Consider the following 13605-nt stretch of genomic DNA (forward strand, 5'->3'; position numbering starts at 1 on the left):
CTCATCCTAGTAAGCCTTATTGGTGATAAAAACTACTTTTCAAGTCTTTATCTAGTTCCTTAGCTCTCTTTTAGATTTAAATTCGAGATGATCTTACTGTTTTATTATGCATCTTTGGCTTCCTTTTTTTTCCTAGCCATCTGTTAGGAGCCGGACACCACCTTTAGTTCTAGTAATCAGTAGTCAGTTTAATAGACAACTTATATAGCGAGTTATCATTTAATTGTCTTTAGTAACTTATAACTTCTTAATTTGTGCATAGAATAAAAGAAATATTGTGAGTTGCCAACCATAACTAATACATGTGTCGAACTTGTTACATAGTCTTATCTTATTAGGTGGTTGTTTTGCGAAACGGCTTCTTTCTCTCACCTCGCTATCTCTCCAAGTCATCAAAATTTCTACCTGGCTTTGCATTAGACTATCTATGAGATCGCTAATGTGTAGCAATATGTGTGCACTTAGCTAAATCATAATGGGGTATCTGGAGATGTTCAAATTGGGTTTCTCATTGTTCGCGGTCTCGATTGATTTTGGTCACTGAACCGATGCAAGTTAAAGTTTTGTTCTCGTTGGTGTCGTTTGTCTAATGCAAGTGTTTTGTATGCTTGATGCCATCATCCAATAATACTGTCAATATTTGCCTGTCCAAATTTTATTGTTCACACGTTATTTCTTAAAGATGCAGCTAAAATCCTATTCTCTGTGGCTGATGCTCACCGACCTTTAGCGCCACCACTTGATGTTTGGTGCCTTCGATGACATTGTCAAGGAATGTATGAACGTTAAAAAAACTTCTTCACTGTTTTTAGTACACTTTTTTCTTCCTTCCAATTTTCACTGGAGCCAGTATTGCCAGAATTTGTTCCTTGACATCATCTAATTAAATGCCATCAGAGTTGCCATCTACACAAGCTTTGATTTGCGTTTATGTGTACTGGCTTTGTTTATATCTAGGTTTGTTTATAACATTTTTTATTGCCATATTGGATATGAATGTGTAGGATCTCTAGTTGGCCTAGAGGGGGATGAATAGGCCTGTCAAAACAAATACTCAAACTTTTATCAAATTCACCCGGCGGCACTGCCGCTCTGGAAGGCGGCACTGCCGGACCAGAACAGCGGCACTACCGCACATGCAGACAACTTCGAATTACAATTCAAAATCCGTGAATGAAAACTTAGATCAGAGAAATTTCCTAGCTTATTGCAGGTATGACAATCACAGATCAAGAGCTAGAAGTGGTAGGAACACCACCCATAAGTAGATCGACTAGAAACCCTAGAAATCACCTCAACCACAATATGTCATGCAAGTAATGTAAATCAAGCACAAGTGACACAATGATTTATCCTGTGGTTAGGCTCTCCAGTAAGGCTTGCCTACCTCCACGTTGTTGAGGTTAGCCACTAAGGCTTAGGGCAGTCTAACCCTTCCTCGTTCTCAAAAGAGACTTAACGCTTGAGATGAGGGGTGAGTTTATTAACTTTAAGAGATGGTTACAAACCTCCTGGGGCTGCCACACAAGTTGGCAAGCTCCACGGACGACGCTCTAGCTGGCTAGGAGCCAAGCTCCAAGAGTAACAAACACAACCGCCGGCCAAAACTTGAACCAAGTGCTCTTTAGAGTTGGGGAATCAATGGAGTTGCTATCTAATCGAGTTTTGGACCCTTTTCCCTTAAGAATTGATGGGGAAATCAATGAATTTGCTTGGAGGCTTGAGGTCAATAATGGAGGGAGAGAGAGAGCTCTTACTCTGTTTTGGGCGTGCTGAAATGAGGAAAAGAGGCAGAGAGCCGTTGAGGAGAAAGAGGAAAGATATGTATACCCCCAACCCCAACGGTCACCGCACCCAAGGGGTCGGGCGAGACAGAGCTCGCGGCCTCGAGGTCGGGCGAGACGGAGCCCGCGACTTTGGACGAGACGGAACCCGCATCCTTGGGGTCAGGCGAGACGGAGCTCGCACCTAAGGGGTCAGGCGAGACGAAGCCCGCAGCCTCGAGGTCGGGCGAGACGGAGCCCGTAGCCTCGAGGTCGGGCGAGACGGAGCCCACGACTTTAGAGTCAGGCGAGACCTTTTAATACGCCTCGAGCCATCCGGAGAAGTCAGCGTGGGTGCTAACTTTCTTGTGCCATGACTTAAGTGCGGCAATGCCGCACCACGCAAGACAGCAAGGGTAATAGTAAAGTGTAGACTGTCTTGGCTGTGAATCTGATGATGCATGTGGTTGTTTGAGCACTTGGTAGCACATATTAGCTTAAATATTGTGTCCCCCCTTTATAGTACGCCTTTTCCTATACTCAAATTCAAAATACAAAAGAATTTAAACCTCTTTTGAGTTTGAAGCCATCTATATTTATAATTGGGGGCTCCTCCGTTTCGTGTAGCATCCTCGAATATAAATTTCCTGCTTGTCAGCTCGATAAATCTCATTAGTTCTCTAATTGCGTGGTCATTATCGCCAAAACCCATAATTAGGGCTTGATTGCACTTTCAATCTCCCTCTTTTTGGTGATTGATGACAACCCAATTAGAGCTTACAAAAGATATGAAATAAATACTGAGATTTTTTAGCCATGGGTATAGAACCTCCCCCTAAGTATGTGAATAGAGAATTGAATTCTCAAATTGGCATAAGAAGCCAAGATTCACATTTTAGTGAAAGTGATGGGGCTCCCCCTACATCCATGCTCCTATGGGGTGCTGCATACTGTGTCAGGTATGTAAAATGTGATGCAAATGATAGTTTATGCACAACATGGTTTGCTGTTTCAGCTGAGTGCGACACTACCGCACTTACTGTAGCAGCACATATCAGAATAGACACCACACAACATGTGATACAAATAAAGATATACATTCTAGCACAATTATATCATAAACGACAGCATAGATTAATATATGTCCATATCCCACACATATAAAAAATACTTAAGTAGCATTATTACATAAATAGAGTTTTTAATGGACTCTCAAACTCTCTCATAACGAAGACTACTCTAAACGGATATGAACATGACTCTAGCTGCAGCAATCTCCTCTCCATGGCATCGAAAAAGTTGGTTGACACCTCTAATTTTCTTCCTCTTTGGCATAAAGCACCAAAAAGAGAAGAAAAGAAGAAAGACCAACACTCACTCCTCATCCTCTTGGATCGGGTCCCAATCAACATCATTGCCACCAGCAACTCTACTAGCACCTGTGACATCCTCCTCTCCACCATCATTATCGTTGGAGGAGGAGGAGGAAGAAGACACCACCGCCCCCCATGGCGATGAGTGGTAGAAATGTGACGCTCACACCTGGTGCTCCTCCTCATGGACTGCAAGGTGAATCTCAAACTAGTGTGTGGATCAAGCTCTGGCTACTTCTGCTCTTTCTCCTCCTCCTCATCATCTGAATCTATCCTAGAAAGACTAGGGAGGTCATCAAACCTCGGTGGTGACTAAACTGGAGAAAGAGGTGGCAGCCCTGCACACTCTCTAGCCTCCTAGTTGGCTTCACGGTTCTCCAACCAGTCCTAATATGCGGTCCTCGCTGCATAAGTGCATGTGGTGAAGATGGCCTTGATACACTCCCCAAATTTCTCCATCTTCTTTTCCTTATGAGGCCTAGAGCGGGATGACTCAAGCACGTCCTCAACTGATGGAGAGCATCTCACTGCCCTGCTAGCACCTATCTCTTAGGTCTTCTCAATTTTGTAGACGGTGTGAAGACTATCTTTCTCAAATCTGTAGCTAGTGACCCTCTCAATCATAAACATGAGATAGGTGGCATAGGGTATCCCCTTTCTCCCATCCTCCATGGCGTTCCTCAGCTCACGCCACATGAAACGAGGGACATTAAACCTGACACCTCCAGGAGCAAATCTAGCAAGCACATTCCTCACATATCCATTAAGATCATAAGTTGCTTCATCATTAGGATTGATAGTGTGCCTGATCAAATTATTCAGAATGTAGTAATAGCTCTTTGGGCCACTGACCTTCCCATCTGTACTTCTCCTGTCAATCCACATATTTGCAATGTCGCATATCTCAGCTCTAGCCCCATCATGAATGTAAGTGAAGCCCCGCTCCTCTCCAAAACCAAGGATTTGGCTTAAAGTCACAAAATCAACTCTATAATGTTGTCCTTCATTCATCCAGTGAATTTCATCAGTGTAGATGCTATAGAAGAAAGTGGCATGGAACTGGGTTAGCACTTCCTCATTCCAATTACTGAAGCTCATAATATTAGTGAGGTCAAACAACTCACAAGCCTTGATCACCTTATTGAATTCTGGCTCATTCTTTGCCTTTATCTTCTTCCAATCAACATACTGCATCTTGACAACTTTAGATTTCTTAGAGTTGAAGTTTACAGATGCATAGAAGTTGGAATGAAATTCATTCCAAAACATGTAGTCTATCTCCAAATCCTTTAGCTGCTCATAGGGATTGTTCTCACATGCTTCCTCCACCATCTTTAGCTTTCTCGCATAGTTGAGCACAGGATGAGCACATGTATCAATAGGACGCCTCATGACTATATCCTCAGAATACTCTCTGATGTAGCTCCTGTCAAACTCCTCAAGATGAGGTGGAGTATCTGGGCAAGCACCTGGAGGAATCGTATGGCCAGCCCTCTCTAGGTTCTTCTCCTCCTGGATCATCTGATCTCTCCTCCCCCTATCTCTGGCAACATCTTTGCCTGCTGCACTGCTGCTGCCCCCTGTGGTCCTGCCACGACCACGATGAGGCATCTGCTTGTTTCGAGGCTCTGTCATCTTCCTCTTCCCCCTTCGGTCATCATCACCTCTAGAGCCCATCTTGGTTTTCGCGGATTGAGGAAAAAAGAGATGAATTGGCTCAGTCCATGAGCTAGGGCTGCTGATGACGATGACGTAGAAGAACAACAACAGGCCATGGAAATGCCGGAGGTAGAAGCATGGCTGGATAGAGGCGCGGCGATGGTTGCGTGCACGTGCGAGAGGAGAGGCAGCGGCTGCCATCAGGATAAGGGAGAGAGTTACCCTGGGGGCTAGGGAAATAAGAGGTAAGCTGGGCCCCACGATAACTGCTATCGTGGGCTGAATTTCAGTTGAAATTCAAAGTGCGGCACTGCCACAATCCACATGCGACACTACCGTAGGGCTGGCATGGCACAGCCGCACTCCCCAGTACAACAAATTTAGCTACTAACTAAATACCTCTATATATATAGGATATGGATACATATCTCATACACACTATGATCAGCATCAAATAATCAATACAAACAATGATCATAATGCACTTGTTTCTTATGATAAAACATTTTAAGCACAATATTTATACTTTTATAATTCATTTCTCCTACCCATGCTAGTTTATCAATCAAGGTGTGCTATAATTCAAACCATGTTACGAGAATCAAGTATATTTAGCTTACTATGCAAAGCACAAAATCTTGACTCATCAAGAGGCTTAGTGAAGATATCGGCTAGTTGCTTTTCGGTGCTCACATGGTGAATTTTGATATCTCCTTTGTCTTTGTGGTCTCCCAAGAAATGATGTCAGATGCCTATGTGCTTAGCTCTTGAGTGGCTTATGAGATTGTTGTCTAACTTTATGGCACTTTCATTGTCACATAAGAGTGGAATTTTTGTAAAGTGAAATCCAAAATCTTGAAGGGTTTGCCTCGTCCAAAGTAGTTGAGCACAACATGCACCGGCTGCAGCATACTCGGCCTCAGCAGTGGAAAGGGCTACACAATTTTACTTTTTAGAACTCCAAGACACTAGGGACCATCCAAGGAATTAACATGTTCCCGAAGTGCTTTTTCGATCTACTTTGCAACCGGCGTAATCAAAATTCGAATACCCAAGTAGATCAAACCTAGAGCCCTTAGGATACCACAAGCCAAGGTTAGGAGTGTGTACTAAATATCTCAAGATTCTCTTAACGGCCACTAAGTGACACTATTTCAGGTTAGCTTGAAATCTAGCACATATGCACACACTAAGCATAATATCGGGCCTACATACGCACAAATAAAGTAGAGAGCCGATCATAGAGCGATTTTCCTTAGTATCCACGGCTTTCTCTTTATCATTGAGATCTAGATGTCCATTGGTTGGCATGGGAGTTTTGATAGGCTTGGCATTCACCATGTCAAACTTCTTGAGCATATCATGGGTGTACTTCGTTTGGCTAATAAAAGTTCCATCCTTCACTTGCTTGATTTAAAATCCAAGAAAGAACTTTAATTCACCTATCATGGACATCTCAAATCTCTTGGTCATGATCCTACTAAATTTCTCACAAAAAAGAATGATTAGTACTACCAAATATTATGCCATCGACATATATTTGGCACACAAATATATTTTTGCCAACTTTGTGAGTGAAAAGGGTAGGATCGGCTTTGCCTATTTCAAAGCATTATTTAAGCAAGAATTCCTTAAGGCATTCATACTATGCTCTTGGTGCTCGCTTAAGCCCATAGAACGTCTTTTGGAGTTTGTAGATATGGTTGGGAAACTTGTGATCTTCAAAGCCCGGTGGTTGCTCAACATAGATAAGTTCTTGAATAGGGCCATTGAGAAATGCACTCTTTACATCTATTTGATATAGCTTGAAGTTGTGATGAGCGGCATAGGCTAGAAGCATTCGAATTGCTTCAAGTCTTGCCACAGGTGCATATGTTTTTTTCAAAGTCCAAGCCCTCTACTTGAGTGAAACATTGAGCAACCAACCTTGCCTTGTTTCTTGTCACCACTCCATTCTTATATTACTTGTTACGGAAGACCCAGTTGGTGCCAATGACATTGGTGTTGGATCGTTCCACCAAAGTCCACACTTGGTTTCTTTTGAAGTTATTGAGCTCTTCTTGCATGGCCATCACCCAATCCGGATCTTCAAGTGCTTATTCTACCTTAAGAGGCTCTAAAGAGGAAATAAATGAGTAATATTGACAAAATTTTGCTAAATATAAATGAGTTGTTATCCCCTTTTGAAGACTCCCAAGGATGTTATCAACAGGATGATCCCATTGTATTGTTTGCCTTAGCCTTGGATGCTCAATGGCCTCTTGTTCATCTTCTGGATCTTCATCATCATCTTGCTCAAATATGGGTTGTAGGTTTTGTCCATGAGCTGGAGCCGAATCAGCTGCTACTGATTATGTAGCTGTAGCACTGCCACGCTCTGGAGTTGCAACAGGTGTTTGCTGCAGTGTAGCATCAGGTACATCAGTGGAAATTAGTGCAGCGGCAACTTAAGGAACCACCACTTCAGTGACTTCATCGTCTTGTGGTCTAATATCATCAATAACCAATTGCTTGATTGCTTCACATGGTGGATCCTCCTTTCCTACAACACTTGAATCAACTTGCTCCACTTGAGAGCCATTAGATTCATCAAATGTCACATCTACCGCAGTCTCAACTCTCCCAGAGGTTTTGTTGAAGACATGGTAGGCATGCTCATTTGATCCATAACAAGAAGAAATCCTTCATCTACTTTAGGTGCAAACTTAGAGATTTTGGGTTTCTTGTTAAGTATGAAACACTTGTACTCAAACACTCTAAAGTAAAACACCTTAGACTTGTTATCGGTTAGAATCTTATATGAAGTTTTCTTCAACTTCTTGTGTAGGTAGAGGCGGTTGATGGCATGGCAAGTGGTGTTGACGGCATCACACTAAAAGATGTCTGGCATCTTGTACTCATCTAGCATTGTTATTGCCATATCAATGAGTGTACGGTTCTCCCTCTCTACTACACCATTTTATTGAGGGGTGTATGGAGTTGAAAACTCATGCTTGATGCCTTCTTCATCAAGAAACTCTTCAACTAGAGTATTCTTGAATTTGGTCCCATTGTCGCTTCTCACTTTCTTGATGGGAAGACCAAACTTCTTTTGAGCTCTTCTAACAAATATCTTCACCTTCTCTTGAACTTGGCATTTGTCGTGCAAGAAAAATACCCAAATGAAACGGGAATAGTCATCAACAATAACAATGGCCACGAGAAGATCCATAACGGCCAGTGTCACGACGGCCGCGTCGCGTGCAGAGAAACTCGACGTGAGCGCATGGGCCGGCCATGGTGTCCTCAGAATCTGGGAGCTGGCATGGGTGACCTCCACCACCGGGTCGGCGTGCGTGTTAGATTAGTTCCAATGCTGCTTGTTCTCGGTGCGACGACTGCGTGTTAGATTAGTTCCAATGCCAACGATATGCAGAATTGCAGATGCAGCTTGGCGCCGGCAACCATGACTACTCTTTCAGATGCTGCTCGGCGCCTGGCGCCGGCGACCATGTTGAGTGTTGACTGAAACCTGAATGCATCGCCTATTGCTTTGGAAAGTAAGAACTTGCCAAGATAAATTTGTGCATGAACAGCAGCAGGAGCTTCTTCCAGCTACCAGTTGTGCAACTGCTTGTTCGCATTGAATCCATTGCGGGCATGCATAACAGAACAGAACTAGAAGAGTTTCCAGCACTGAATGAAACAGCTAGCATCAGGAGCTTATTGCTTTGGTTCGTGCCGAGTTGTTGACGCCAATCAAGAGGTTTGAGACGGCTCCCTGTTGACGCTGAACACGTTGTTCTTCTAGCGTTTTGGGGCGGCCACTGCGATGTCCATCACACCGTCTCCCAGCTCAGTCCAGTCGGCAGCCGCGAACCGCGCCATCCCGCAGCGGCCGGTCACCACGCACTTCACATGGTGGCCGTCTACGGCCGCTGTTCGAGGAACTAGACCGGAATGCAGGCGGGGAGGGCTCTTAGAAGAGTCCGCTTAGGGCTTCCCCAACGCTCTCAGGTATAATAGTTTAGTTTCTCCTCTAAAGTTTATTATCTATACCATCAAATGTTTGGACACATGTATGGAGTATTAAATATAGATTAAAAAATAACTAATTGCATAGTTTGAGACTAATTTGCGAGACGAATCTTTCAAGCCTAATTAGTCCATGATTTAACAATGTGGTGCTATAGTATCACATGTGAAAATGATGAATTAATTAGGCTTAATAAATTCATCTCGCAAATTACTGACGGATTCTGTAATTTATTTTTTATTAGTATCCGAACACCTCACGTGACACTCGACGTGACATTTCAAAACTTTACGCCATGAATTTAAACAAAGCCTAAGTTAATGTGCTGCTCCAGCCTCTAACTGTGCATCAAGACTCCATGTCATACCCTTTGGTGGTCTCGCAGATAGTGTTAGCTTAGGATCTTGCAGAAGAACTATTGGCCTCGGTGACAGAGCGGAAGCCAATATCAAGAATGCACTGTGAGATAAAAGTGTAGCATGAGAGATGAGAGAGAGAAGAAAAACTGAAAAGCGAGATGATAGAGAAGAAAAATTGCCACAGAATTGTGACATGCATGCGTCGTTTTTCTGCCAGGAGAAGAGCAAGAATGGATAGATGGTGGTCTTGATTTTTTTCCGCAGACGTGGAGCTTACTTTATTGTAAGGCTAACACGGCTGTGTGCCTCCGTTGCGAGTGCCCTTGCCAACACTTTGTGGTTTAATATTATCCACCCCGCAAAGCTCACTAGACAAGATCGAGAATAAACCCACAAGTGCTCTCAAACATTAAAAATCCGGCACGAGATCCCCCCTCAATTCAAGGTCGTCGGGCCATCTTTAGAATGGAGCTAGAGTTGATGCTATGCAGAGCAAAGAAGAAATACTTCTCCAAGATTCAAGAATAGATAAACCATTTAGACTATGGAGGAGAGTTCTAATTTTCTCTATTCTTCTTTTCTTTTTCCCCTTTTTAGTTCCCTAATCTTGTTTGTACCTCTGTTGCTATTTTGCTACTGTCTTAGTATTTAGCTTTTAATATATACTTCTCGTATATTTCAGGTGCCTAAATTTTAAGATGATTACAGGCAACACTCCTATTATTGTACCTCTAACTAGTACAATTAAATTGTTATTTTATGATTTGTTATTTGTCTTTGTGTCGTAACATATTAAATTTTGTCCTCGACTTCTTATAGAAAATAATTATAAATTATTAATTGTCTTTGTGCCAACACAAATTAGATTTTGTCGGGTTTATGGTTTTGTGTAACGGGTTTTTTATTCGCGGTTTCAAAAATTACAGATTGTATTTACAGAAATTACAATAAACAAAATCTACAATTTTAGTATAAAATATATACAATAACGTTGTCTAAAATAAAACTAAAATTCAGACACCTAAATTTTAGCAAATCGCTCTAATATATCTTGAGCTCCTTGCCCCTCCTGTTCTTTAAAAAAAATCCGGCGCGAGATCTCCGGGTGAACGAGCCCTGCCGCCTTGCCGCATGGATAAGCATGAGATGAGTAGAAACGAGGAGCTCGACAAAAGTACGGCCCCACTCATCAGCTGGTGAACCCATAGGTATACGTGTATATCAGTGGTGGAGGACGGGAAAAAATCAAGGTGCGGCGAAATCGGTCTGTTTGTTTTTGCTGAAAAGTCATAGTTGAATTATTGTGAAAGAGAAATACTATTCATTCGTTGAAATAGTACGACTCATAAGACAAGCAAACAGAGCCATAAAAGATTTCTCAGTATATTGGTTTATACATATATAACATATCATGATCGTCGTCTACTATATAAGTAAAAATATTCAAGCCAAGGATGTTTCTTGAACCATCTTGCTTGAAAGCATCTATTATCATCTGTTCGAGGAAATTTATAATCAATTGGTTGAATTGGACCTTTAGCTATGAAAGCCCTCCTAACGTCACTTCTAATGTCCACAGAAAATTGATCAATTGGTTTACGAAGTCCAGGATCAGTGATAACATGATCCAGGTTGAACTCAGTTATAATAGTCAGCCTATTCGCTTGTCGGTTTCAGCCAGGGCTTATCAGCTAGCCAATAGTGTTTTTCTCTCCTAACAAACCAGCATCAATCAGCTCAGAAACCAACCAGCGAACAGGCCGAGTACCTTCAACCTGTGCATTTTCCACTTGTTGGGCTGCTATTTCATTTTCCATCGAACAAACTTAGTAATTAATTAATAATCAAGCATCCCAAGTAATAAAAAATTGTGCAAATCCTGAAGTAACGGAACTCTTAATTCTGAAACTCACCGACGCTAACTTTCAGAGTCTGCCCTAAAGGCAACGCAGTAGCAGAGACTGAGAGTAGCTTGTCGACGACGCCAGGACTCGCGGTGGCGGAGTTGCTCGCGCAGACGGTGGATGCGCACAGCACAGTCGCGCTCGCGATGATCGCCTGATCTTGATCTGATCGAGTGGCGGCGCAGCCCGCGGGGACACGAACCGTCAAGGTCAAGCGGACTGCGGACTAGCGGTTCGTCGATTCGTCGTACAGAAGGAAACTCTCTTCTCTCGGTGACTCTGCAGGCTCCAGCAGCTAGCAGGCCAAGGATAAGGCCAGCCAATGAGCCAAAAGCCCAAGAGAACATCGTAGTAGTCCACTTGCTACTGTTTTTCTTCCTCTATCTACCGGCTGAGACATCTTCCATGGCATATCTATGGTACAGAGTATTTGGGGTAAAAATTTCTGGGAAATCAAGGTATGGCAAGCGCCATACCTCGCCACACAAGAGCTCCGCCCCTGTGTATATAGAAACGAGTAGGAGGAGATGAGCCTGACAAGTTGATCCATAACTTGTCATCAAACACATACGTGAAAGACATGCAATGCTTCTTTTCTTTAGTAGCTTTGCTAGCGCTCAGACGTTCGGACGGATGCGTGTGTCCGGATGCTCGTCTAGCCCGTATCCGTCCGCCTCGCTCCGACTCGCACATGCACCCCATCCTCGGCGCTACGCTCGCCGTTCCTCGCGTCCGGATGGACAGCCGCGCAGCCCGCCTCCGCCTCGCACGTGCACCCACTCCTTCCTCCTGACCCCCTCCTCTCTCTCCTCGTGGGAAGGACCTGGGAGCCGGACCTAGCTCGTTGCACCCCCGTTCGTCGGTCCCCAGCTCTGTCGCGCCCCATCCCCCCGCGGCCAGGCCATGCGCCCATCACTTAACGTGCTCCGTGAAACACTTACAACATGGAACACTTGGATGCAACATACGTCGGACACAAATGAAACATTTGAAACATATTGTTGCAACAAATGTGTGAAACATATACAACATCCAGATAAAACACTTACAACATGTGTGTGAAACATATGCAATATCCAGATAAAACACTTGCAACATGTGTGTGAAACATATGCAACATCGAGATAAAACACTTGCTGCAACATACGTCTGAAAAAGATGAAACAAATTTTCAAAACGCTTGCAACATACCCTGAAAACACTTGCAAAAAGTATGCAACATGTGCAACATCACAATCTACTTTTGCAACATCCATATGTAAAACAATTACAACATACATCTGAAACACTTGAAACATACATTTGCAACATAGGGGAGGGGAAGGCTGGCCGGTCGATTCCGGTCGTCGAGGTGGGATCTGGCGGCGAGCGGCGGCGCGCGAGCATCACCAGCACCGGCCACGCTAGTGGGTGCCCTTGGCTCGGCCAGGGAAGACCTGAGGCGCCACGGCACATGCACCCCATTGGCTATGGCGGGGTCAGCGGCGCGCCCAACGGCGATAGGCGACATACGGACGGCGAGAAAGCGAGCGGCGCAGGTGACTGGGACGCATGTGAGCGGTGCACGGAGCGAGGGTGCACGGCGCGGCCGGCGATGGGGGCAAGGGCACGGCGCGACAGCTCAACAAACACGGTGAGGGAAGAGGACGGACGGATGAGCAGCTACGATGTTCCGGAGCCGAGTGGATAAGAGGGAGTGGGGATTTTTTTTTATCCGAGAGAGATTGACCCCCTCCTGTAGAGTAGCGTCCGGACGCTTTTACTTTAATTTATACACGTATAAGACGCCATGCATGGATACTGTCACGTATGCATATTATGCATATTTTATAGTGAATTTGGTACACTTGCGGACGTCAGTGCGCAGCATGATAAAAAAAGATCATTGCAACTCCTTCAATGACATTGCTTTCTACATCATGCGAAATGTTTGGAACTAAAGGAACTGACAGATTTTCCAAGGAAAAAGCCTCTCATCTCATCAATGATGCTGCTATTGAGAATCGGTCTATTCACGTATTACCAGATCCATTTTCTAGTTCCTGATCTAAAAAAAAAAGACGTATAGAAATTATAGATAGATCTCGTCCCTCTCTCCCAATCCAGGGGGACAAGTATATGAGTGAGCCATCTCTTTATTAGTCTATATAGATGTAAATGTAGTCACTTTACATAGATGATTTCAGGGTGTGTGTATATATATATATATATATATATATATATATATATATATATATATATATATATATATATATAGCCTAAATGGCATGCGTATGAGGTCATAGATCCTCTAGCTGAGGAACAATTGCACATGGGCTAAAGAAGACATCAGGCGTGTTTTTCTTCAAAATTAGCCTGTGTGCTTCTTCCGAAGAACCTCTTTTCTAATGTGATGTATTTTTTTACTTATGAGCAATAGAGTTGTAATTATCTTGTTGTGTGGTTGGCCTTTGAGCATTGTGCGGCTCACACCAACTCGGTATTTGCTCCTCTACCATAATTGAATGGTCTCGCTCTTGCCTATTTCTTTTT

The sequence above is a fragment of the Miscanthus floridulus genome, chromosome 5, assembly GCF_019320115.1.
Source record: "Miscanthus floridulus cultivar M001 chromosome 5, ASM1932011v1, whole genome shotgun sequence".
In the NCBI taxonomy this organism is placed as follows: domain Eukaryota; kingdom Viridiplantae; phylum Streptophyta; class Magnoliopsida; order Poales; family Poaceae; genus Miscanthus; species Miscanthus floridulus.